Source organism: Amblyraja radiata, chromosome 5, assembly GCF_010909765.2.
Source record: "Amblyraja radiata isolate CabotCenter1 chromosome 5, sAmbRad1.1.pri, whole genome shotgun sequence".
NCBI lineage: Eukaryota > Metazoa > Chordata > Chondrichthyes > Rajiformes > Rajidae > Amblyraja > Amblyraja radiata.
The window spans coordinates 66,065,454-66,091,910 of NC_045960.1; the positions used below are offsets into that span (position 1 = coordinate 66,065,454).

The 26,457-nt window shown below is 42.3% G+C and overlaps 1 protein-coding gene across 19 annotated transcripts in view; it reads left to right on the forward strand.

Moving 5' to 3' along the window:
- The window catches only part of dtnb (dystrobrevin beta), a 448,064-nt gene that overhangs the window by 79,959 nt on the left and 341,648 nt on the right, over nucleotides 1–26,457 (forward strand). For 2 of the 19 annotated variants that reach the window (XM_033021449.1, XM_033021444.1), the window contains exons 1-2: nucleotides 4,655–5,146; nucleotides 11,318–11,415. The exons of 16 other annotated variants lie outside the window; for them this stretch is intronic. The gene's annotated coding sequence lies outside the window, so the exon portion shown is untranslated. Of the gene's footprint in view, nucleotides 1–4,654; nucleotides 5,147–11,317; nucleotides 11,416–26,457 lie in introns of those variants that run through there. One more of the 19 variants, XM_033021446.1, reaches the window with a different exon arrangement.

The window sequence follows — 26,457 nt, forward strand, 5'->3', positions numbered from 1 at the left end:
GAATATGTTTAGTTTGTGACTTAATTTGAAGAAGAAATAATATGTGAATGCTTCATTGAGCATAATTCCGGCTGGTAACTACGCACTTCGTCCAAGCACACGTATTGCACGTGTCATGCAAGCCGTCTTAAATGACCACCTAAACTGTCATTTGGCAACCTAAAAAGCTGCCAAGGTTGCCCGCTGGCAACAGGGAAAAAAAGTTAAGTGAGAGCCTTGCAGAGGCTACACTGCAAGACGCAAACCACTGGTTTGCTGCAAAAATTGGATGGCCAGGTTACAGTTTGCCAAGAAATATTAAAAGAGCAATCACAGTTCTGTAAAAAGGTCTTGTGGACAGATGAGATGAAGATTAACTGATATCAGAGTGATAGCATGAGCAAAGTATGGAGGAGAGAAGGAACTGCCCAAGATCCAAAGCATACGATCTCATCTGTGAAACACGGTGGTGGGGGTGTTATGGCCTGGGTATGATTGGCTGCTGAAGGTACTGACTCACTTATGTTCATTGATGGTACAACTGCTGATAGTAGTAGCATAATGAATTCTGAAGTGTATGGACACATCCTGTCTGCTCAAGTTCAAACAAATGTCTGCGATTCATGGACATCACAAGTTGCTGGGTGTCTTCTCTGGTGATTCCAGGTCTGTATTGCAGCCATCTTTAGCTTATGCTTGTTTTGGGGGCTAGTCCCCTTCAGTTTATTTTTCAGCATATAAAAGGCATGCTCATTTGAGTTCAGCTTTGAAAAACTCCTTTGTTGCTTTAGCAATATGTTTGGGATCATTGTCTTGCTGTAGAATGAACCACCGGTCAATGAGTTTTGAGGCATTCGTTTAAACTTCTACATGGTGAAACCAAAATGTATAAAAATGGCCTTTAATAAAATCTGACAATGTGCACTTTAACCACATGTAATTTTTTCTATTACAAATCTCAAATTGTGGAGTACAGAGGCAAATAAATAAATGATGGGTCTTTGTCCCAAACATTATCTAGGGCACTATATTAATGTTTTTTGCTGTAGATTTCTTACAACAATTGAGTTTCGTTTGCCAAATTTCTCAGATGTTATTCAGTCATTTAACATTTTTATTTTTATTTTATTTTATTTGGAATTGCTTTCTGGTACCTAACATAGTAGGTCCATAATTGCTTTCCTGAACCCTGCACACTCTACCTTCCCTCTTAAAAAAACTGCTTAAAACACCTCGGACCCAGATTTCAGACATCTATTCTGATATCCTTATTCCTGTATTATTATCCTTCAAATTTGTATTTGCTGATATGCATGCAAATATCCTTGGGTTATCTAAGATTATAAGAAACATTATCTATGGTACCTGAAAACTGCTCTTTAAAAAAATGTCTTTGTCATGTTTCTGTAAGTAGAGTTAGTTAAACTTGTATTGTAAAACATCTGGTTAGCAGTTTAATAATTATTATAGATGGAGCAATAGGGTTCTACAGCATGAAAACAGGCTCTTTTGTCCAATTTATACATGACAACCAAGTTGCTTAACACAGCTAGTCCCACTTGCCTGTATCTGGTCTATATCCCTCCCAATCTTTCCCATCCACGTCGCTGTTCAGGTATCTTCTAAATGTTATAATTGTGCCAATAGGGGGGTTGCACGTAAGGTCACTGGGTCATAGGGCTTGACGCACGGAGCCGCTCAATCCATCTGGAGGACATCGCAGCTTCCGGTATATGTTGTTAATACACGAAACGCGTACTTTCCTACCTGTTAAAAACCGCCAAAATTTTTAATTTTTACGCTGTAAAAAATTGTGGAAATCGGGTAAGCATGAGAGACATGTACCCAATTTCAGAATTCCAAAAGTGAAGCGAAATGAAGGTAAAGAGAAGTGAGAGCTGAAGGGACAACAACAGCTAAAGTGCTTGGCGAACATTGGCCGTGCAGATATCGAAATTGAAAATATTGGGAATTATCCCGTTTGCTCACTGCATTTCATCAACAGTAAGGCATTATTTGTTTTTTTCTTGATTCCTTTGTTATCTAAAAAGTCTCAGAAGTGATCAATCTGGCTGTAAATTTTGCTTCAGAGGCGTTTTCTTTTTGTATGTAAAAACCCGCTTGAGAACCATGGGCCATTTTAAAATTTTACGGCCAGATTTATCATTTCTGAAACTTTTTAGATGCCAAAGGAATCAAGAAAAAACACAAATAATGCCTTACTGTTGATGAAATACAGTGAGCAAACGGCCAATGTTCGCCAAGCACTCTGGCTGTTGTTGTCCCTTCAGCTCTCGCTTCTATCTACTGTCATTTCTCCTCACTTTTGGAATTCTGAAGTAGGCTAAATGTTTCTCACGCTTATCCCGATTTCCATAATTATTTACAGCGCAAAAATTGACCATTTTGTGGGTTTTAACGGGCCCGCTACGCTGGAAACAATGGTCAGTGTTTACCTGCAGTTCATCGCTTGTACTCCAGTTGGCGTAGTATAGCAACAGCACGTGACCCGACTGCCGTGCAACCTCCCTATAGGTCTAATAGCCCTGTCCCATGGTCCGAGTTCATTCCAAGAGCTCTCCCGAGTTTTAAAAAAATCAAACTCGTGGCAAGCACGGAGAATGAACGTAGCGGGTAAGTCGGAGCTCGGGGACGTCTCTTAGCGCTAACGGCAGGTACTCAGGAAGACTCGCTAACGGCAGGTAAGCACGGGTGAGGTGAACGACCTAAGCCTCAACACAGACAAGACAAGAGAAATAATAATGGACTTCAGAAAAAATCCACCCCCCCCTGCAGCCCCTCATCATCAAGGGGACTGTGGTGGAGAGGGCTGACATTTACAGATACCTGGGATTACAAGTAACATCAGATCTGAACTGGACTTTGAACACTGCTGCCACAGTGAAAAAAGCCCAGCAGAGACTGTACTTCATCAGGCTGCTCAGAAAAGCTGGTCTGCACTGTCGCCCTCTCACCCAGGTCTACAAAGGACTGATAGAGAGCATCCTCACCACAGGCATCACGGTGTGGTATGGAAACACCACACAGACAGAGAGGAAGGCTCTGCAAAGAGTCATAAAGACTGCAGAGAGGATTATCAGAACGGAACTCCCCTCCATGGACACAATCTACACACAGCGCTGTCAAAAAAGAGCAGAGAGAATAATTAGAGACACACTACATCCAGCTCACTCCCTGCTCAAACACAAAAACTGCACATACAACCTCAGGCACAGACGAGCGGGCAGCATCGCCACAAACAGAACACGCTTTTTTAAGAGCTTCTTCCCTGCCACAGTGAGACTCTTGGCCAAAACAAAATGAACTGATGTCCTGACCTACCTCATAGCATATCATATTATATCATATTATATTGTCTCCTGGGCCTGTGCAATTTACAATACAATTGACATTTTTATATAGGGTTTGTGCAATTTACAATGCTCTCACTTTCCCCTTTATATAGGGTTTTAGGCACTTTCTTTTCTATTTCTAGAGAAGTATATGTTTTTATAGATTATGTGTCTTTCTGTGTGTCTTTTTAATTTGACTTGATTTGACTCTCTGAACAACCGCACAAGAGTTCCTATGTGTGTAAGCACAAATGGCAAATAAAGTTTTTGACCTTTGACCTTTTGGAAGACTCGTGAAGATTTTTCAACATGTTGCAAAATGTCCACGAGAGCCTCGAGTACCGACGAGTGGTCATTACCGTAAATCTCCGAGTTCGAATCAGGGCAAACTCGGGAGAACTCTTGGAATGAACTTGCACCGTGGGACGGGACTATAACACTTCCTCTGGCAGCTCATTCCACATAGCCCCAACGATCTATGTGAAAAGATTACCCCTCGGGTCCCTTTTTAATCTTTCTTATCTCACCTTAAACCTACACCTCTATCTTGGGGATAGGTCTAAGGGTATTCATTTTATCTGTGCCCCTCCTGGTGTTATATATCTCTATTGAACCATCTCTCAGCCTCGATGCTTCAGGAGAAAACGACCCAGCCTACCCAGCCTCTCCTTCTAACACAAACCTTGCAGACCATGTAATATCCTTGTAAATCACCTTTGCAGTTTCGTGAAATTCTTCCTATAGCAGGGCGACCAGACTGCAGTTTTACCAACCAACATCTCGTACAGCTGCATCGTGACGTCGCCCTGCCGATGAAGGCAATAATGCCAAACGCTTTCTTCCATATCTGGAGATTTCCATTCAATTCTATTGAATTTGGATAAAACGTTCTCCTTAAATTAATAAGACAATTTAAATGATTTAATCTCTTCAGTTTCCCCTTGCTTCCTTTCAGAAATGTGCTTGTGTTTAATGTGCATTTATTTTAGTGCAACTTTAAAGAGATTGTAGAATGCGATGCACTAGTTCAAATTAAACCTGTAACCGTTGTAAACCAGTTGACACCTTCTCGCCAAGGCAGGCTGTGCGTGCGTCAGCTCAAACAGCTAATGGTTTTCATGCTCTTCAACACAAAAAACTACCTTAAGTACAATGGTTTTGTGTGTGTGTGTGAGAGAGGAAGTAATAGCTTCCTCTTTCTTTTCCTCTTGCATCTTTCAGCGTGTCTGCTGCGCGCCTGATGTGTGACTGGCAGCAACCTCGCCTCTGTCATTTGACAGAAGCTGCTAGCTCGGCCCAGCAGCAGCGTGACGCGCAGTCCGGGTCGCGGCTCGTCCATGGCCATGGCTGTGATGTGCTGTTGCCAGTGAGCGCTCGCAGGGGAGTCTGCCAGTGACGGCGGTGGCCGAAGCAGCTGTCCTGTGAACTGCGGAAGGCATGAACTGCAAGGGAGAACCGCTGGCCGGCGCGGACAGGCAGGAATAGCGCGGGCATCCATCCGCACAGCAACCTGAGGGGAATGTGGAAGGTTGCCGAGCGGCTGGGTGGTTGTTGGTGCGTTGCAGGTCAGTTGCACAGTCATCCCGCCGCGAACGCAGCTGAGAACGGGCGAAGGCGCAGAATAAATAACAGTGACACTCCATCCAGAAAGACGCATTGTATGGGCAAGACGGAAGGATTTATCATCAAGAAGGGGAGCGTGCTCTGGGCATGAAATCCCCAGCCGCAGTCGCTTGGATGTAGAGTGCGGGACGCTCCACTCATACACACACGATCCAACACAGCGCTTCGTGCAATCGCGGAGTTTATGCTCGGTGAGCCGGTCCTGTTACTTTGTTTCTACTTGCAAGTAAACATTTTCCACAGATATCGTAAATGTTCTCTCATCTTTTACGGATTGTTTCTCCGCATGAGTGTAGTTTGCTTATTTACGTCAGCGCGTTACATGGAATGGAATACTTTATTGTCACATGTGATTAGGCATAGTGAAATCCTTTGCTTGCATACACAATGTATACAAATACATACATATAAAACACCCAATTCTTGTCAAACTGAAGAAGGGCCCCAACTCCAAACACCTCTCCACGTTCTCCAGGGATGTTGCATGATCCACTGAGTTGTAGCACGTTGTGACTTTGTGTAAACCAGCATCCGCTGTTCCTTGTTTCTACAATTCTTTAGTTGTTTGGCAAAATGAGGCCGATTCCTGTTCACTCGGATGCTGCGGAGCGGAAAACCATTGAGTACGTGCAGTCGTGTAGTAATCTTTCCAGTCAAACTTCGAGCCCAGTTGTGGGCTCCGGGAAGACCAATTACTAATTCATACCAAAGTGACAGGAATACTTGTCTCCTTTCCTTCTCGCCAGAGATGCTGCCTGTCCCGCTGAGTTACTCCAGCAATTTGTGTCTACCTTTGACAGGAATACTTAATCGTGTGGTATGAGCGAGAACTTTAATGATTTTCGATTTGTGTAATTTGTTTTGAGTTTTATTTAAAACTTAATGTCTAAACTCCCTCTCAGTAGCCTGGTCACTTGAAGTTGACTGGGTATTAGTATTGAAATGGTTCCATTTGTGATATCAAAAAGATAGGTGTGTATATATTGGAAAGCCACGTGCTTGAGTTTCTTCTCAGTTTCTCACACTACCTGTCTAAAATAAGTACTTTTCTTTTCAGGGAAACGTAGGCTCTAGCGACTATTCCCCTCAACAACTTGATCCGACAGCACAAACATGTATTTTTCTTCAGGCATCCCGATCAAGTTACACTTCCAGGCTCTTTGGATAATGACAGGTTATACACTATACAACTCTGCCTTTAATGTTTTATTAATTAAAAGTGGCTGGATTAAAAAGGCAACGTTCCGATCGAGACTTTACTTTGAACCCATCTGTAGCTTCACTGCACAAAACAATGTATTTATATTCTCATTACCCGTCTTGCATCCATTTTAAATCATCTTGTCAGGACCACTTATTTTGAAAATAGTTGGTAGTTATTTTGTAGGTGGCACATTCCTCTCTGGCTTTAAGTCTACAATTACAATAGGTGAATCACGTAAAGTAGCAGTGTTTTGTTTGGTATTGCCTAAGCTGCAGATACATTTTGCTTCTTTGGAGTATGTTCGTTCTAACCTCCGATAATGTTTAGCTTGGTGTGTACAATACTTTCAATTAAATTCTTGTATAATTACAACATTGAGGTTGAAGTCAGACCAAAGGCAAACATTCCAGTTGATGTGTACCAGTGACTCTTGAAACAGAAACAAATTATGATCATGAAAACTGTCTGTTACTCTGGTCAGATTATACATTCAGATTTGTTAGTTTGTTGCCATATATACCAGGGGGTAATGAAATTCCTTGTTCATATATAGCTTAGATTAAATATTATACATGGTAATGATTACAACTGTAAATACAATGATAAGTGCAAAAAAAATGGTGAAACGATTGCAGTGAAATCTGAGGTAGTTTTTAAAAAAGTACAATAATGCAACAAAAATTATTTGAGGAAGAGTTGCGAATAAGAGTGTGGCAGCACCTCCAGGAAAGAGGTGCAGTAGAGGAGATTGGGGGAACTGCAGATGCTGCAATCTTGAGAAAAACACTTTCTTCACCCTACTACAATGTATGAAGAAGGGTCGCGACCTGAAAAATCAGCTACCCATGCCATCCAGAGAAGCTACTTTACCGGCATCCTAGTGTTCCTAGTGTCTACATTTCACTGCTCCACTGCAAACTCTTCTCAAGGTATGCTTACTTTGAAGAAGCTCTCCTCTCTTTGGGAGTTCTGTTGGACCCTCTCTCACTGCTCTCCCTCTGTAATTCCTGCTGTTCTTCGATCATGTTCTGACCCGGACGCGCTAACACAGCCAGGCTTGGTCCCACCCCCACCTCTTGCAGATTTCTCCACCCACCCCACCCCACAATCAGTTTGAAGAAGGGTCCTGACTGGAAACATCACCTATCTGTAATCTCAAGAGATGGAAACATAACCTATCTGTGCTCTCAATGGATGTTGCCTGACCTGCTGATTTCAGCACTGTGTCTTTGTTTAGTGCTGGACTAACTTGCTAATTAGTTCAGTAGTCTGATAGCAGTGGGATGAAGCTTTTCCTAAATTTCAAGAGGGTAAGATTGTAGATGTGAGTTTACATTTAAGGAGCAGATTATGCCCGTTACTGATGGTTATGTCTATTTATGTTATTTTACAGTTACATTGAACATTGGTGTAGAATGTGCACTCTTTTATAGTGTACACTATCTGTTTCAAGCAATCATCAACGTGTTTTCATGTGAACAAGAGCAGCTGACTACGTCATTATTGTATAAATAGATAATAGGTGTCACGAGAACAATGCCACTTGAAGATGCATGGGACCCATAACATATGAAACCAAGTGCAATATGTATCCCAATTATTAAATCTCAATCTGTAAGCTTTATTTGGTATTTCATCAAGCTGATATTGGCATTGCCTTTTTCAAAGTGTTTATTTGTGTAGTGTCCTTTATGGCATTTGAATGCCCTTTGCTGCATTATAGTCAGTCAATGGCAAAGCCAGCATGGATATCTGATGGGTTCAGCACCAGGTGCACATTTTGATGGGTGTCGGTGCTGAAGTAATCTTGGGAGAGTAAAAGCGTATGAAAAGGAAACTTAAAAGGGATGGTGCTATTGAAACTAAAACTCCCGGGGAGACTATGAAACAATCCCATGCATCCAGAGGTATTTGTATACTTTGATCAGGTTGGAGGTGATTAAATGAAATGGTAAGGCACAGGATTAAATTTTGTCAAATGTTGGAACAGTTCAGCAGATGACACGTTTTGCTCATTTGAAGTGAAAACGATCGACGAGGAGGTGTGTACAAATGGGTATTTGGCTTTGCAGCGGATAGACAAAGATAAGAAATCAAGTTTCAAGTCCTTACAATTGATAGCAATGCCATCCTGTACCATATGGTAGCTGCAGAAATACTGCATTGCATATTCTGGGTTAATGTGTCCGGGTTGAGCCTCCGTGGACTGAGGTACAGTGAAAAGCTTCATTTTGTATCCTATCCAATCAGATCTACTAGCACTGTATATAAATCCAATCAAATCAAAACTTGTGTGGAATTAGTTGAGCAACGGGGACAATACAGAGTGAATCTGACTCTCTGCTGTCCTGGGCTCAGGTAAGATAGTTACTCATTGATGGGCAGGTGTACTATGTTTTCAGTAATCATGCCTGGCAAACCATCCATACATTGCCAAATACATAATATACTGGCAGTGGGCTATTTCCGAGGAAGTATCCACCTTTTTATTTGGTATGCATTCATTCATCTTAAAGATGTATTTCGATTTATTGACTCGTCTTCTGCAAAGTGACAACTTCATCTGCACACAAAGCGCTGGAGTAACTCAGCAAGTCATGCAGGATCTCCGGATAATTGACAGGTGATGTGTTGGTTCAGGACCTTTCTTCAGACTGTGGGGGGGATGACAAAAGAAAGCTGCAAGAGAGGAGGGGTAGTACAAAGCCTGGCAGGTAATAGGTTCAAGATAGACACAAAATGCTGGAGTAACTCAGCGGGACAGGCAACATCTCTGGAGAGAAAGAATGGGTGATGTTACGGGTCGAGACCCTTCTTCAGACTGACTTGAAACGTCCGTCACCCATTCCTTCTCTCCAGAGATGCTGCCTGTCCCGCTGAGTTACTCCAGCATTTTGTGTCTATCTTCAGTTTAAACCAGCATCTGCAGTTCCTTCCTCTACAGGTTGATACAGACGAGGAGGTTTTTTTTTGACAGGCAGATAGTTGAATAAATGTTTGAGGTGAAAAGATGGAAGGTGAGAGAAAATTGGAGAATTCAATGTTCAAATAGTAGTAATCAATCCAAACAGAATCTGAGGTGCTGTTCCTCCTTTTTGTGTGTTGCTCACTGAGTCTTTGCATGGTCTCGTTGATGTACAAGAGGCCACATGAGGAACACCAAATGCAGTAGATGAAGTTAGGTACACCGAACATCTGTTTCTCTGAGAAGGACTGCTGGGGTCCCTTAACAGAAGTAGGGGAGGAGGTATTGGGGCAGGTGTTAATTCTGGACTTTGGCTCAGTGCCTCGAACAATGTGAAAGTTACATAGCCAAAACCAAAAGCACCCTTTTAAATAAAATTGCCCAAAAACTAGATATTATGTTTAGTTTTGTTCCGAGATACAGTGTGGAATACAGTTATGACCAGTGATCCCCGCACATTAACATTATCCGACACACATGAGGGACAATTTACACATACGCCAAGCCAATTAACTTACAAACCTGTACGTCTTTGGAGTGTGAGAGGAAACTGAAGATCTCAGAGAAAACCCACTCGGTCATGGGAGGAACATACACACTCCGTACAGACAGCACCCATAGTCAGGATCGAACCCGGGTCTCCAGCGCTGTAAGGCAGCGACTCTACTGCTGCGCCACAGTGCTGCCCAAATACTTGAAGTACTATTGACATTTATTTGTCTGGTTATTTATAGAGGCCAAGAATCTGAGAGAAGAGGTGAGAAAGGAGGGGTAGAAAGAAAAAAATATCATGCTGTCCATGAATTGACAAAAAAAAGTAGGCTCCTGGGAGATTAGGGGACTTCCTTAAAATAAATTTGAGTGATACGAACTCGGTGAATTTATTTGTATTGACATTAGTAGCACACAATTCTTTCTTGGACATTTCATGCAGCAGTTTTCATTTAATTCAGCCGACGCGGAGAATGAGGTAATGATTTAGATCACTGGATAAAGTGAGATGTGAGAGATTTCTTTGTCTTAAGTACACAAGATAGAATCTAAAATCGCACTTTGCCTGGGCAGTGAATGTCATTTGGCATCATTTGTTCAAATATTTAAACAAAGATAAAAGGCCAGGTCCGAGTAATTAAGTGTAATTGCCACTCAAATTCTGACTTTTCCTTTTCCTGCATCATGTATTCCGAAAACTATTAGCATCTTGCACTCCAATCCATAAAAGTAAAAAATACTGGTTGACATAAAAAAACAATTATACATTGCTATTTTGTACATTAAAATAATGCAGTGAAGAGCCTGATTTGGCTATTTTGGATGTAAGGTCAAAAGGAACAGGAGTAGAATTAGGCCATTTGGCCCATCAAGTCTGCTCTGCCATTCAATCATGGCTGATCTATCTCTCCCTCCTAACCACATTCTCCTGCTTTCTCCCCATAACGTCTGACACCCGTACTAATCGAGAATCTATCTATCTCTGCCTTAAAAGTATCTACTGACTTGGCCTCCATGGCCTTCTGTGGCCAAGAATTCCACAAATTCACCACCCTCTGACCAAAGATATTTCTCCTCGTCTTCCTAAAAGAACATCCTTTAATTCTGAGGCTATGACCTCCAGTCCAAGACTCTCCCACGAGTGGAAGCATCCTCTACACATCCACTCTATCCAAGCCTTTCACTATTCTGTATGTTTCATTGCTCCCCCTCATTTTTCTGAACTCTAGCGAGTACAAGCCCTGTGCCGACATTCGCTTATCATAGGTTAACCTTCATAATACCAATATGACCTGGATCTAGTAACTATTTGGTCTGTAGAATGCAAACCCTTGCAAGATTATCTAAAATAACAAATGCGAAGGGTGGAGTTGTATGGTTTTGATAGTGTTGCATTATCTTTGAAGAAAGTTTGTGGAAAGATCAGAAATAGTTTGCCTGCATTGTGTAGACAATTTAAAGCACAGATTATCATGAATTTATGAGAGAGTGATGGATACTATTTTCAAATCAACTATGATGAAATGAAATATAGAATTAATGCAGTCAACTGGTAAAATAAATATGTTGTGTTTATTTCGATTTAGTTGTAGAAAATTTTGTGTTCATTTTATACCATTTAAAAACTGCATCAGATTACTTAACATGAAATTCCATTCTGTCCTATTAATCTGATTTTAATTGACACATTTTTATTTCTAGACATTTCTTTTTTATCAAAAATTGATACCTTTCAAAGTTGAAAAAACAGAATAAAAGAACAAAGATCCCAGGACAAGACAGGACCCAGTTACAGAAAGGTGGGGGTAAAATTTTGGCATGTTCTGAAGTGAAAATTCTTAATTTCTTGAAACCTAAATAATAACTCGCATTCTTCACAGCTTACGAAGTTGCTTCTGAACCGCTTAATATAAAGAAAGCTATACATTAAAACAATTCTTACAATACTATTTGCAAGTTATTTTTAAGTTCTCTTGCTGTAAATTTGTTGTAAGGTTATTACGTGCCACAAGTTAGATATTTCAAAAGACATTTGTTTGTAAATCACAGCAGTTGCACTAAGTATGGATAATATTTTGTAGATTGTCAATATTTTGAAAAATGTGTAATCCTTGCAAATTACAAATGCTTTGATGTATTGTTTACTTGGAGAGGATTGCTTTTGAGATTTGGCTGCCTAAACGTTTAACATATTCTTTTGGTTCATTTCTCAGATTATGCTGAGGCATGATTTATGACAATACTTGTGATTTATGTCTGAGTCTTCATGACTGAAATTAGACAAACTCGTGGAATGTGCAAGATTTTACAGCTGACCATTGCAATGTAGATCACCTCTGAAAAGTACATAGTTACTATACCACTTGTTTTAGTGACTGAAATGAAAAAAAAAATGTAATTAACTAGATCCTAGAAAACCAATAATTATTGGCGAAAAACCAGTCCAGCTTCAGCCCCATCCTACCCTTTGGGCTTCTACCCCATCCTAACTTAGTTGTGTGTGTTTTATATGTGTGTGAGTGTGTGTGTGTGAGGGAGGGAGGGAGAGAGAGACGGGAGGAAGGAGTGAAAGAAGGGAGGAAGGAGAGAAAGGAGTGAGGGAAGTAGAGAAAGAAGGGAGGGAGGGAAGGAGAGAAAGAAGGGAGGAAGGGAAGGAGAGAAGGGAAAAGAGAGAGAGGAAGGAGGGAGGGAAGGAGAGAAGGGAGGAAAGAAGGGAAGGGAGGGATAGAAGGGGAAGATAGAAGGGAGGGGGAGGGCCGGCGGCAGGAGCAGATGCCGGGGTTCGGGCGGACGGGTGTGAGCTGAGGCCGAGGTTTGTAAACGTTGCTCCAACCTCCGGCCCGGCCCTCCCTGTATTGTTCACCGCGTCTTCCCGGGGAGAGAGAGGAGTGGAGCCGGGACTGTGTGTGTGAAGCACGGCGACTGGAGGGGCGGGAGCGCTGCCCTGGGACCGTGAGGGAACGACCCACCTCCACCTTCTCCATTCCCCCTCACACCCCTCCCCATCTATCCCTTTCTTTCCCCTCCACCCCTCTCCTCTCTCTCCACCGCTCTCTCCCCCTCCACCCAGGGTAGATTTACCTGAGCCGAGAGTAGATTACTCTAGCACGGGGCCCAATTGAGAGCAATTGGTCCAATGAGGCTTAAGGACGGCCCTGCCCTCCCCTTCCCATGGAGCGATCGCCGGCCCCCTTTTTTTTGTTAAACATCTATTTACTACGGGTGTCTTTTTTTTCCCCCTTACTATTTCCATACTTTTTCGATAGCTGCCATGAGCCGTTTGATGTCATCCTTCGCCCTCCTCCTGGTCTCGGCCTGCACCGATCTGCCGGGGGGGGGGTGTGTGTGTGTGTGTGTGTGTGTGTGTGTGTGTGTGTGTGTGTGTGCGCGTGCGTGCGCGCGTGTGCGCGTGTGTGCGTGTGTGCGTGTGTGCGCGTGTGCGCGCCAAGCGTGAGCGAATGCGCGGACATATGGACGAAAGCGACGATCATAGAGCGGAATAGGTCACATTTCGGGCTGAGACCCTTCTTCAGACTGAAGGTCAAGGTCAAGGGAAACGGGAGGTATAGGCATATCTTCCATTCATTTGACCTTAGTGCCGTCTATATCTATTGTTCCTCTTTCCCCTGACTCAGTCTGAAGAAGAGTCTCCATCCGAAATGTCATCTATTCCGCTCTATGATCGTTGCTTTCGTCCATATGTCCGCGCGTTCGCTCACTCTAAATCACTCTTTTTAGTTACAACTGTACAGTCTTCCTTCATTCCAGGAAGACGCACAAATTATTTTTAAGTCCATTGATGGGCTTTTACTAAAATATTTCTCACCCATTGGATCAATGACATTATTTTGCCCAATGATCCAATCCCTTTTTTGTTGCTCAGGAGATGATGCAGGGAACCTAGACATCTTGTTCTGTACCCACTGGTTGAATTGCTTCAATTCCAGCCTTGCTATTCTGGAAAAGAAATGACACAAAACATCTTTGGAGAACATCTCTGGAGATGTTTCGGATCAGGACTCTTCAGACCCTGATCAGTCTGAAGAAGGGCTCTGACCCAAAACGTCACCTATCCATGTTCTGCAGAGATGTTGCCTGACCTACTGAGTTACTCCAGCATTTTGTGCCAACTTTGTAAACCTGCATTTGCAGTTCCTTGTTTTTACTTGCTTACTCTGGAAACTAATTGGAGGTCTTATACTTAGACAGCTAGACCACCCCAGATTTAGGCCATCCAGCTAGGAAGCAACAGCTAATGTACAACGGTTGTTTGAAACCTCACATAAGAACATCGTACTTGTGAAATGTGTCACCTCTTGCTATCTCTTCATACTGGCTATGTCTGCTCTTGGTCATCTCCCTTTCGGTCCACATGTAGCATCTCGATCTAAAACATTGATTCATTCGCTTCAAGATCTCTGATCGTGTGTTTCATGATGTCTCAAGCTTCTATGTGTTAAATTTCTCACTATAGAAACTTATCCTTGGTTTATTTAAATTGAAAGTACTTTTCTCATTCTGTTCATACCTCTTTGTTATCATCTTGCACAGTGATGTGCGCTCTGCTTAAGCTCGTGTGTTTGCTCTGTTAGTTTATTTAAATGGTGAAATTAATATTTGATGTTCATAGTTTCTATACTATTATGGGCATTGAATTTATGATGTAAATATAATGGAATGAATTTGAATTCTACCTGGTTCCATTCTACTTTGACCTCTAGCCTAACCTGTTGTGCTGCTGCAAGTAAGAATTTCATTGTCGTCACTCTTGACTTTTGTCCTTTTTTTAAAATTTTATTTTTTTATTTTATTTTTATTAGAAGTACAGTACAGTAAATTACAATAATACACATCAGATATATCTTATTACATTTGTTGTACCACTTCGTTTTTCGAGCTTTAAAAAAGATAGAAATAAAAGAAGTAAGGAAAGTGAGCAAGAATCGTGAACGTGCAGGAAAGTGTTGGGAAAAGAAAGCCCCTTAGGGAAGAAGTTAGAGAAGGAAGTAAAGAAAGGAAATAAGACCCTAGAAAGAAAAGAAAAAAAAAGGAAAAACAATCGCTCTATTGTAACACAAAACTCGCAAAAAAGGATATACCAACCGTGTTTTTTATAAAAATTTATTTTATACCCCCCGTTACCAGATACTGGTACCATTTATATTTTAAATTACTATTGCACCGTATGCTTGTAATAATTCCATAAATGCAGATCACGTCTTTTGGAAGTGGTCTGCTTTGCCTGCTAGGAGGAGTCTCATCTCTTCCAAGTGTAGTGTTTCGAACATGTTTGAAATCCACATTTTTATTGTTGGTATTGGAGCATTTTTCCAAAATTTGAGTATGCTTTTTTCCCATTGTTAGCCCGTAATTAAGTAAGTTCTTTTGAAACACGTTTAATTCGGGGTTACCTTCCGATATTCCAAAAATGATCCATTCTGCTTTTGGTACAAGTTTTATTTTAAATAATTTTGTGAAGATTTCAAATATTTCGTTCCAGAATTTTTGGATTTTTATACAAAAAACAAAAGAGTGCGCTATGGTAGCTTCTTGTGACTGACATTTATCACAAATGGGTGAGACATTGGGGAAAAGTTTATTTATTTTAATTTTTGAATAATATAGTCTATGTAATGTTTTATATTGAATTAGAGTACGTCGTACGTTGATCGAGCATTTAAGTGTTTATCCCAGCTCTCTTTTGAAATTTTTCGAGCTAGTTCTTGTTCCCAGTCTCTTCTAATACCATCGGTTGTAGGTATTTCTATATTTAAAATAATGTTGTATAAGTATGATATTAGATTTGCTGATTCAGCCTTTGTCTTCATGGCTTCATCCAATAAGTCTGGGGACATGTTATGATAGTCTTTTGTGTATTTTTTCAGATAGTCACAGATTTGAAGATATTTAAAATATTGATTATTTTTCAAATTATATTTCAGTTGAAATGATAATAATTTTCCTAATTCATACAAGTCTCCGACCGTTTTGATTCCCATTCTTTCCCATTGTGTAAATGATTTATCTATAATTGAAGGTTTAAACGATGGGTTATTGACTATTGGCATTAAAAGAGATAGATTTCTTAATTTTAGATTCTGTTTTATTTGTTTCCAAGTTCTAATTGTGCTATGTATCATTGGATTTTTATTATAATTTTTGTTATTCAGATTCATTGGTGAGAGGAGAGTCACACCTGTATTACACGGAGAGCAGTCCGCTCTCTCCATTACAATCCAGTCCACCTGCTGGGCAGAGTTGTCCAGCAGGTGAATCATATTTTTAATATTTACTGCCCAATTATAGAACATTGACTTTTGTCCTTGATTCACATATGGACCACATAAAGTTTTGGCTATCTGTATAATGGATGTCCTGCTGCAGGGCATTCATTAACTTGGTTACTTTGCCCTGCTTCACTGAAACCAAAGCACAATAGGCAGGAAGTAGTGAGGAAATGATACTTCCAAAGTTGTTTATCTTGCAATAAGACTGACTGCTCTGCATGTGGATGAACACAATATGTATGTAAACATAGTTAACAAATTAATATAAATGCGAAGATATATATATGGAGAAGTACACTGGTGGTACAATGGTTCAGTTATTGTGGTTTAAGTTCATCCAGAGACTTGAATTTGAGTTTTGTAATGGCAGATATGGAATACAAATTAATTTAATAATATGGAATTTATTATTTTAAAAATAGCTACTTTTTGTCAATGGAGACCATGTGACCACAGCATTTTAAACATCCATCCGCTTTACTAATGGAGAGGATATCTGCAGTTGTAATGTAGACCATGAATGTTTCTTATTTTGAAATCTTGTCAAGTTGAAGAATAGTGAAAGGTGGGTAATGGGCAATGACAATGGCAGGAAGGTATTGGGCAATGACAATTTGGGGTCTCCAAAGAATAAAGATCACAGGAAGGCTGAAATGTGAAGTTTACTATAATTTTGATATTCTTCGATTGAAACATATTGAAGCAAGGGAATGTGGGATGATTTTAAGTGATGATAAGAGTTCAGGGCATTTATGTTCCTGTAAGAGCGAACACAAAAGACAGGCGGGAATAAGGAAGTTTGGATGATGAAAAATTGAGGCTTTGGTCTGGAAAAAGGAGGCATGGGCCATGTAAAGGCAGTTGGGATCAAGTGTATCCCTGGAGGAGATCAGAGACTGAGGAGCAAACTTTCGACTGTGGAGGTAGACATAAAGACTGGGGACAAATAATGGAGATGTGTTGAGAACAGACCGTGTAAAGGTCAAGGATGTGCTGAAAGTTCTAAGGCATATGAAGGCAGATAAATGTCCTGGGCCTGATCAGATACATCTGAGGACATTGAGAAGTTGGAGAAGATACTGCAGGAACCCTGACTGAGATATATGAATCATCATTAGAGGCTCGTGAGATTCTGGAAGACAGGGCCTCTGTGAAAGAAGGGCTGCGAGGAAGAGCCCAATAGATCAGTGAGTCTAATGTCTGAGGTAGACCTGCTACTGGAGAGGTTTCTGATGGGAAAAGAGATATGCATTTGGATTTATGGGCTGATTAGGGATAGTCAGCATGGTTTTGTATGTGGGAGATTGTATCTTATGAATCTGAGTATTTTTGAAAAAGAGACCACACAGTTGATGAGGTTATGCCGTAGACGTTGACTACGTGTTGATTTCCTGTTAAATAGAGAATTTTTCATCTTTTGTGTCTTAAGGATGTTAAAGATGACCTTTAATTATTTCTGAGGTTTGGGGACGGTCATGTTCAATGCTTCAAGGAGATATAAGGCAAATAAAAGTTGTTATTACCTAGGAATAAGCAGTAATGAGAGTTATAGAATCAAAAGTGAGTGCCATATTTATTGCAGTCAGTGCGAACTGGTGCCTGAGTAATAAGGATAGATAAATAATGATAATACTGATCAAAATGCATATTTCCTTTTGATTGTAAGATTTGCTCTATTCCTCTAAGTTGATTAAGACTGTACGTAGATAGTTCATATGTTAGATTCTAGTTTGGGTATTCTTTGTTAAAAAGTTATTTTATATTATGTTTGCAAATTATTTTCGTTTCCAATCAGAATGAAGATCAATTCCATAACAAAAGAAGCCATTGGGGAGTTATTTATATATTTAAAAAAAGACGCAGTGTGAAAGATTTTGCAACCAAAGAAAATATGCATGGTTAATTTGAGTTATCGCTGTATTTTATTTTGTTCAGATGAAAACAGAAATTGGACGTGTTGCTGAATTTCTAACACTGTACTGTCACCTTTTCATAAACCATTTTGTGTGATTGCTACTAATGTTCTGCTGAAAATTAGAAGAATTTCTGTTTTTACTTTTATGTTGTGAAGGCAGTTCATGGAGTTTATCAGCAAACATGAGATAAAATGGTCAGTTTCATATTCGATACAAGGTTTTCAATTTTGACTCGCCAGATGATGCTGACTGCCCTCTCCATCCATACACCAGGGTTCAGTTACTGTGCTCCTGTCCACTCATGAGCTTGCTGGCTCCTGCACCCTCTTCTACTTTAGCCCAGATTCCCCCATTCCCTTTAAACTTATTGTGGTCTTGTTTCCTGTGCATCCTTTAAATCAGGGGTCAGCAACCTTGTTCTGCATAGGAGCCAGGACGCATGTCTGGCGGGCCACATCTATCACGTGTACACATGGATCTCGCCCCCATCCAGCCCCGGATGGCAGGCATCAAATCACGTGTTCACTTAGATCCCGCCCCTTTGAAGACGCCACCCGGAGCACTGGCCAAATATCATAGAGTATATGCACTTTACAAAGCATGCGGTATCAAAGACTGAGAGGAGATTTGGTTCAAAATTAAGGTGTAACGGGTTGCACCGGAGTTTGGGCTGTTTGACCTAATGTTTTGATTTCATTCCACGGTACTTTTCTTTTCACTGTCTTGTACAATTTATGTATAAATTGTATATAATTTATGCTGCGAGTCGGCTGCCCTGTCAGCAGTGTGTCCATTATTTCGACTTTTTGGTTTTTTTTTTAGTGTGTCCAAATGTCTGTTTTAGTGTCTCTCGGTATGTCTTGTGTGGGGGGTGGTGGGGAGGGGAACCGCTTTTGGTCGCCTCCTCGACGGAGAGGCGACTTTTTCCATGTCGCCTCCCTCGCGGCCAAACAGCGTGGATTGGAACGGCCTTTCCCAGAGTCGGGCACAGAGCTACAGCAGCGGGAGCAGCGTGGACTTTCCATCGCGGAGCAGGCGAACCCTTGCCGCAGGTCGCCAGAGAGGAGTGCTCAGATCACTGGCCTGGTGACTTTGGCATCATGGGGCTGTGGTCTGCGGAGCTTCTAGCTTCGGGCGTGGCGTGGACTGGGATCCTTCGCCGGGTATCTCCAGAGAAGAGCTCCGACCGCCGGTCTGTGGCCTATAACATCCTGAAGCCGCGGTCTCCGGTAAGAAAGCGCCGATTCGGGATGTCCAAGCGTGTGTTTGACCATCCCGAAGTCGGAGTTTCAAATCATCCCCACGAGACGGCCTGTACATCCGGCCATCCGTAGTGGCGTCTACGGAAGGTTTATGGCCCCGACCACGGGTGAACAAAGGAGGACTGGCTGAACTTTGTGCCTTCCACCACAGTGAAGAATGCTGTGGTGGATGTTTGTGTTAAATCTTATTGTGTATTGTGTGTTCTTTTTAATTGTATCGCTGCTGGCAAATTCATTTCACTGCACCTTCGGGTGTATGTGACGAATAAATTTGACTTTGACTTTATAATTGATGTTTAATTTATGTAGGAGGAGCATTAATCATGTTTTTAATATGCGATTTGGTAAGCATCTAAACTGAACCAGGTTACGGGAGATACATAAACAATGGCAGTAAATCGACTGCTCTTACAGAAAGCATATGGACAGCAGAGACTCCACCTCTCCCATCTCACCATCAGTCCAAACAAGTTATATAATTCCATACAACGCCTCCATGGGGTCTATATTCCACAGGGATAAAAAGAGTACTAGTGATAGACACAAAATGCTGGAGATAGGCAGCGACTCTGGAGAGAAGGAATGGGTGAAGTTTCTGTCGGAGCACGGCGGTTCCGCCATTGCGGCCGCCAGCGCAGGCCTCCTTGTGTCCTTGCGTCACCGCGCCTGGGCGCTGCGGCCTCGCGCCCGGGAGGTACCGGAGATGACAGAAGTCTGTGGGCCGGATGATTACGGGAAAAAGAATATGCCTGTGGGCCGTAGGTTGCCGACCCCTGCTTTAAACTGACTGGGTTAGTTGTAAAATTAGTTGTGATGCTGCATGTAAGGGTTTAATTGTTCTGTTTTGGGTCATATGAAAAAAAAAACACTCTTTTTCCTTGAAATTTATCATTCATCTTAAAAAAAAATGTTGAAGTGTTGGAGTAGTGATAGAACACCATTTTATGATCTCGAAAATCTGCAAGTTTGACACTATCAAAAGCTCCTACCTTTCTGGAGTGAGTTCATTGTAATTGGATTGCATGGATCAAGAAATTGAAGTAATTTGAGGCAGTAAAACGTCTCATGAATTGGGGAGTTAGGATTGGTTTCAGGAGAGGATGAAGTTGATCTTGTTTCCTTAAGAATTAGTTGATGAAGAGATGAGAGCGTCCTTCCACAGGGAGGCCAACTCCTAGCTCATCGGTGTGGGGCTGAGTCCATGCGTTGCCTCTCCCGATGAAAGTGGCCAACATCTCTGACAGCTACTGAGACAACATCCTCGGCCGCACTCACTGTAAACGCTGCTGTTTGAACGTGTTTAATGTCAACAAACTTGGAATACCTTGGGATCTGTGAGGAAGAGATATGGTAGAAAGATCAAGGCACGGTGGCGCAGCGGTAGAGTTGCTGCTCTACAGCTCCAGGGACCCGGGTTTGATCCTGAGTATGGGTGCTTGTGTGTGCAGAGTTTGTACGTTGTCCCCCGTGATTGAGTGGGCTTCCCCCGGGATCGGTTTCCTCCCTCACTCGAAGGGCATACACATTTGTAGGTTAATTGGCTTGGTATAATTGTAAATTGTCTCTAATGTCTGTGGGATAGTGTGTGGTGGATCACTGGTCAGAGCGGACTCGGTGGGCTGAAGGGCCTGTTTCCAGTGCTGTATCTCCAAACTAAACTAAGCACGAGTGCATGTATGCATTCACATACTTGTATGTTCGCGCTTGCACACATTCTCAATCTGTCTGTCTCTCAGCCTGTAAACTCATAAAAATAAATCTTTAAACCAACTTAAATAATTCAAGTTAAAAACCTTTACTTAATTTTCAGCAGTTGATTTCTTCCTTTTTGAGCTGCTTGCATGTGACGTTATACTGTTTCAGTGGAAAATAAATCACTGATTCTGAGAACTGTGAAATTTGCAGGAGCTAATATATGAAGGGATGAGGGCGTCGAGGCCAACTCCCAGCTCATCGGTGTGGGGCTGAGTCCATGCAGTGCCTCTCCTGATGGAAGTGGCCAACATCTCTGACAGCTACAAACACCTCCAAGATCAAGGAGCTGATTATTGACTTCAGGAGGTCCCATAATGGAGAATACGCCCCAATCTCCATTTACGGGGAAAGTGTGGAGAGAGTGTCCAGCTTTAAGTTTCTGGGCACTCACATTTCAGAGGACCTCACATGGTCCACCAACACCAAATCCTCACACCCTTGTAATGGACTGTTCAAACTACTTCCCTCCGGCAGACGTTACAAGGCCTTCTACGCCCTGAACCTCCAGACTCAGAAACAGCTTCATTCCCAGAGCTATAGCGGCTCTGAACCGGCCCTGCTGAGCCCCCCACCCCCCCTGGACTGTCTCCCTCAGATGGTCACGTCGCACCGTTTATTTTTATTTATTTTTTTGACATCGGTTGGAAGCTGCATACCAAATCTCGTTGCACTGATGTGCAATGACAATAAAATATTATTATTATTATTATTATTATTATTATTATTATGAAGAATCCACCAGAGTGGCACAGAATTCCTTTGCCAGTCCTGTCTTACAGTTTCAATTCAGAAATTGTCCAGTTATTATAAGATCCATTCAGAACTTCTGGAAGAATTGTCCTGTTCAATATGAAAATGACGGCCGATTTTCTTCTGATCTGCAGCTTTATTTATTCTCACGTTTACAATAGAGATATTGTTATGGACCAATAAGTATGAACAATTATTTGTTCTGAAATTAACTTTTTCTCATTGGTGTAATCTAATTGGCATGTTGCAGAATTGACCTGAATGAATTGCCAAGCATCATTATTTGTAATCTGATCTTTTTATTATTTTGTTCTGAGACCAGCTGGGAAGACTGCAGAGAAAAAAATCTTTCAGTGGGAGGATGCACAAAAGCATAGAATTACGACTTGTTCCACATTGAAATTGCTGTAAAGTTTCCCTGCGGACCTTATGTTATTCATCTATTCATTGTATAGTGTGGGCAGGCTACACAGAATTGAAATACAGGTAGTTCTGCTATAAATAGACACAAAATTCTGGAGTAACTCAGCGGGACAGGCAGCATCTCTGGAGAGAAGGAATGGATGACGTTTCGGGTCTGAAGAAGGGTCTAGACCCGAAACATCTCCTATTCCATCTCTCCAGAGATGCTGCCTGTCCCGCTGAGTTACTCCAGCATTTTATGTCTATCTTCGGTTTAAACTAGCATCTGCAGTTCCTCTCTACATAGTTCTGCTATAAAGCATGTTCCCATGACATGAATTGGATGTAACGCAAGAGATGAATTAGGGAATACGATTTGCATTATGCAAGCTGAAATGGTTATAATACGATTTGGACCAGGAACTGGAGAGCCACTTAAAATTTACTTTGGAAATATGACAAGCAGGAAAAAAGGCAGTCTTGGATGCAGTTTTGGGGGGGGGGGCGGGGGCTTGTAATTTCCTTTCATGTAACATTCCTGCATTGTCTCTTGAGCAGCTTAAGAACACAGCTGCTATTTTAACCACAGCTGGTCATTGAAGTTGACAAGAAATAACTTTTGTTCACATTGTGCAACAAAACGCGATTAAACAATGTAACATACGGCCTTTGGTATTGTGAGCTTGCAGTAACAAAATATCAACAGCGCTATTGAAAGGACCTTTATTTTTGAAAATAAATCAAAGTGCTTGAGTAATTCAGTGAATCACGCAGCATCCCTGGAGGACATGGATACGCAATATTTTTACTCTGCACTCATCTCAGACTGATTGTAGTGGGGGAACTAAAGCTGGAAAAGATGTGGAGGCAGGACAAAGCTTCGCAAGTGATAGCTGGATGCAGGTAAGGGTTGTTTGGCAGGTAGGAGAACAAAATCTAGAGGTGTAAAGGGTGACAAAAGGAGACTAAAGGTGGCAAAAATGAGGCAAAAAGGGATTTTACTTCGGAGTCACGTGAGTGACTACGTGAAGAACCCCGCCAGGACGCATGCGTGTCATATCGCTACACGCATTGCAACGAGTCACAGCAGGGGGAACAACGTTCCCCTTAGCGGCAGAATTTAAAAGCCGGGAACAGCAGGTAAGGAGACTCTGCGTTCTTCCCACTTACTTTACAGGTGGAGGCATGGACAGATCCACGAGAAAAAAGGCTGCGAAAAAGCTGGCGGGGGAGAACCGCGAAGTTGCGGGCAGCCAGCAGCAGCACCCGACGGCACGCCAATCTCCCGTAATGGGAACAGCTGTGCCCGACTTCGCTCCCGCACCGGCCAAATCTACACCACAGCCGGGCGGTAAAGCGAAGCAAAAAACAGACAGTCGTTGACTCCGATGAGTCCGACTTTGAGCAGCCGTGAGCGGCCAGTGCCCGTGAGCATTGGGGCCGGTTGGAGCGGCTGGGCGAACAGGAGCAGCCGTGAGCGGCCAGTGCTCGTGAGCATTGGGGCCGGTTGGAGCGGCTGGGGGAACAGGAGCAGCCGCGAGCGGCCAGTGCCCGTGAGCATTGGAGCCGGTTGGAGCGGCTGCAGGATCAGGAGCAGCCGCGAGTGGCCTGTGCCCGAGAGCATAAGAGCCAGTTGGAGCGGCTGTTAGAGGAAATACTCCAAAGTGGCAGGCTCCGGGAGATGGAGACTAGCCACAGTGGGCAATTAGTAAGTTCTACAGCAGTACCTCTTGTGGGGCTGCAAAGTGTTTCTCCCTCATCAGAGGGGAGTACGGGGGGTCAATTCTGGGCTGACCCTGAAGAGGGGTGTGCAGAACATACCCCTAGTGTGCATGGGGTGAAAGAAAACCTGTTGGATATGGTGTCCCAGTTTATTCAACCCGACCAAACTGGCCAAAACCTGGAGCCCAAAATAGCGGCAAATATTAACTATGTCATTCAACCAGCTACAGGGACAGGCATTATTGGACACCACGGCAAGACACTTACCACCAGGGAACTGCAAATCACTAAATGTTCCCAGTGTCAACCAGTGCATCTGGAAACATGTCGGGGCATCGATCAGAGCCAGGGACTTGAAAATACAAAAAGTTCTGAAAGTCCTAACAGCAGGAATTACAGCTTTCGCCCGCACATTGAACGAACAAGACATGACCCAAGATCACCAAGATGCACTGGCTTTATTTTGCAACTCCCAATACGAGTTAAACAGTATTAGGAAGAGTGCTATCTAACCGGCTTTAGACCCCAAATTTGCAGGCCTCTGCAAACCTGGAACCTCCAAACCACCAATACTACTATTTGGAGGGGACTTATCCAAACAGGTCAAAGAACTTGACGAAGAGGCTAAAACCCTGGGGCTCATAAAAGCAGCGTCCAAAAACTACTTCGGCCAGAAACAGCACCCATACGCACCCACCAGTCGGCCAAGACAAACTGGAGAAAGCGCAAAGGCCAGGAACACCCAACATCGGTCTTTTTTAGGCCATGGCCCAGACCGGCCTTCCTGGAAAATGCGCAAACCCTCAACATCAACCCAACTACAGACCCAGACACCGGCGCCTCAACGTCCACGGAGGATGCCGAAAAATTAACAAACCTACCACTGGTAACCATGGAGGTAGGTGGGTCTGGTTCCTTATGAATTGAAGGGAACATGGAGGTTGGTGGGAGATTACAATACTATCTGGATGCATGGAATAAGTTAACTACCGACACTTATATTTTAAGCAGTATCCAGGGTTATACCATAGAATTTATACAAAAACATAACCCTCCAGTTCAGCATGTACCGAACCGAATGTTCGTGCTTACAGGCATAGAAAAATCAAAAGCACATGCTGAACTACAGCGGCTTTATAAAAAAGGAGTAATTGAGAAAACCCAACACGAATCACAGGAATTCGTGTCCAACATCTTTATCAAAAACAAGAAAGATGGTGGTTGCCGCATCATCATCGATTTGACTACTTTGAATACTTTCGTACAATATATTCATTTCAAGATGGAAACCTTTGTTACTGCTAAGCAATTGATTTCCAAAGGTTACTACATGGCAAGCATCGATTTAAAAGATGCTTACTATACAGTACCCATAAGAGGTGACCACAGATGTTATTTAAAATTCAACTGGATGGGTCAGGGTGGCAATACAGGGCACTCCCTAATGGTCTAACATCAGCCCCCAGGCTGTTCACAAAAATTTTGAAACCAGCCCTAGCGTTTCTGCGGAAACAAAATCACATGGTAATGGCATATCTAGATGGCATACTTAGTGTGGGCAAAACTTTGGAATTGGCTAAACAAGCGGTAACAGCCACAAAACAATTATTTGAAAAATTGGGGTTTATCATCCATCCAGTTAAGTCTAAATTAACGCCTTCAACCAAACTGGATTATCTGGGGTTCACCATTAACTCAGTTCACATGTCAGTGACTTTGCCGAAAGAAAAGGTTACAGCCTTAATAGAGGCTTGCAGCAAAATCATTGACATCACTAAACCATCCATCAGACTGATAGCAAGAATAATTGGGAAGATAGTGGCTGCGTTTCCAGCCACACAATTCGGACCTTTACATTATCAAAATTTACAGAGAGCGAAAATAAGAGCACTCAAAATTAATGGTGGTCATTTTGACAGACCAATGAAGCTACCAACAGAAGCCATAATGGAACTAAAATGGTGGGATCATAACATTAGGCATTGTTCCAATCCAATCATTATCAGCAACCCGTCTATGGTACTACAAACTGATGCCAGTGCACTTGGTCCAGCTGTGGAGGGAGATGGAATGCACAGGAGGCATCATTATTACAAACACTGGGCATAAACTACCTGGAGATGTTAAGTGCATTCCATGGCCTTAAGTCATATTGTTCTGGGTTATATTACCAGCATGTTAGACTACAAATTGACAACACCACCGTGGTAGCATATATCAACCATATGGGTGGAAACAAATCGACATCATGTGACAATCTGGCCAACACAATTTGGCAATGGTGTATCCAGAGAGATATTTGGATATCAGCTACCTACTTACCAGGTAAACTAAATTTAGTGGCAGACACCAGGTCACGCAAATTCAATGAAAACACTGAATGGATGTTGGATAAAAATGTATTTGCTGAAATTACAGCACGGTATGGAACACCAGATATCGATCTTTTCGCATCCAGGCTCAATCACCAGTTATCGAATTATGTTTCATGGGAACCAGACCTTGGGGCAGCGGCAACAGATGCATTTTCGCTGCATTGGGGGAAATTGTTTATTTATGCATTCCCTCCTTTCTGCCTCATCAGTCGGGTATTAAGGAAAATACAGCAAGACTCTTCGTCTGGTATTTTGATAGTACCCGATTGGCCTACTCAACCATGGTTCCCGGTGATACTCGACATGGCATTAGAACCATGCATCACCATCCATCCTAGACCTAATTTACTGGTCCATCCCATAACAAGGGAA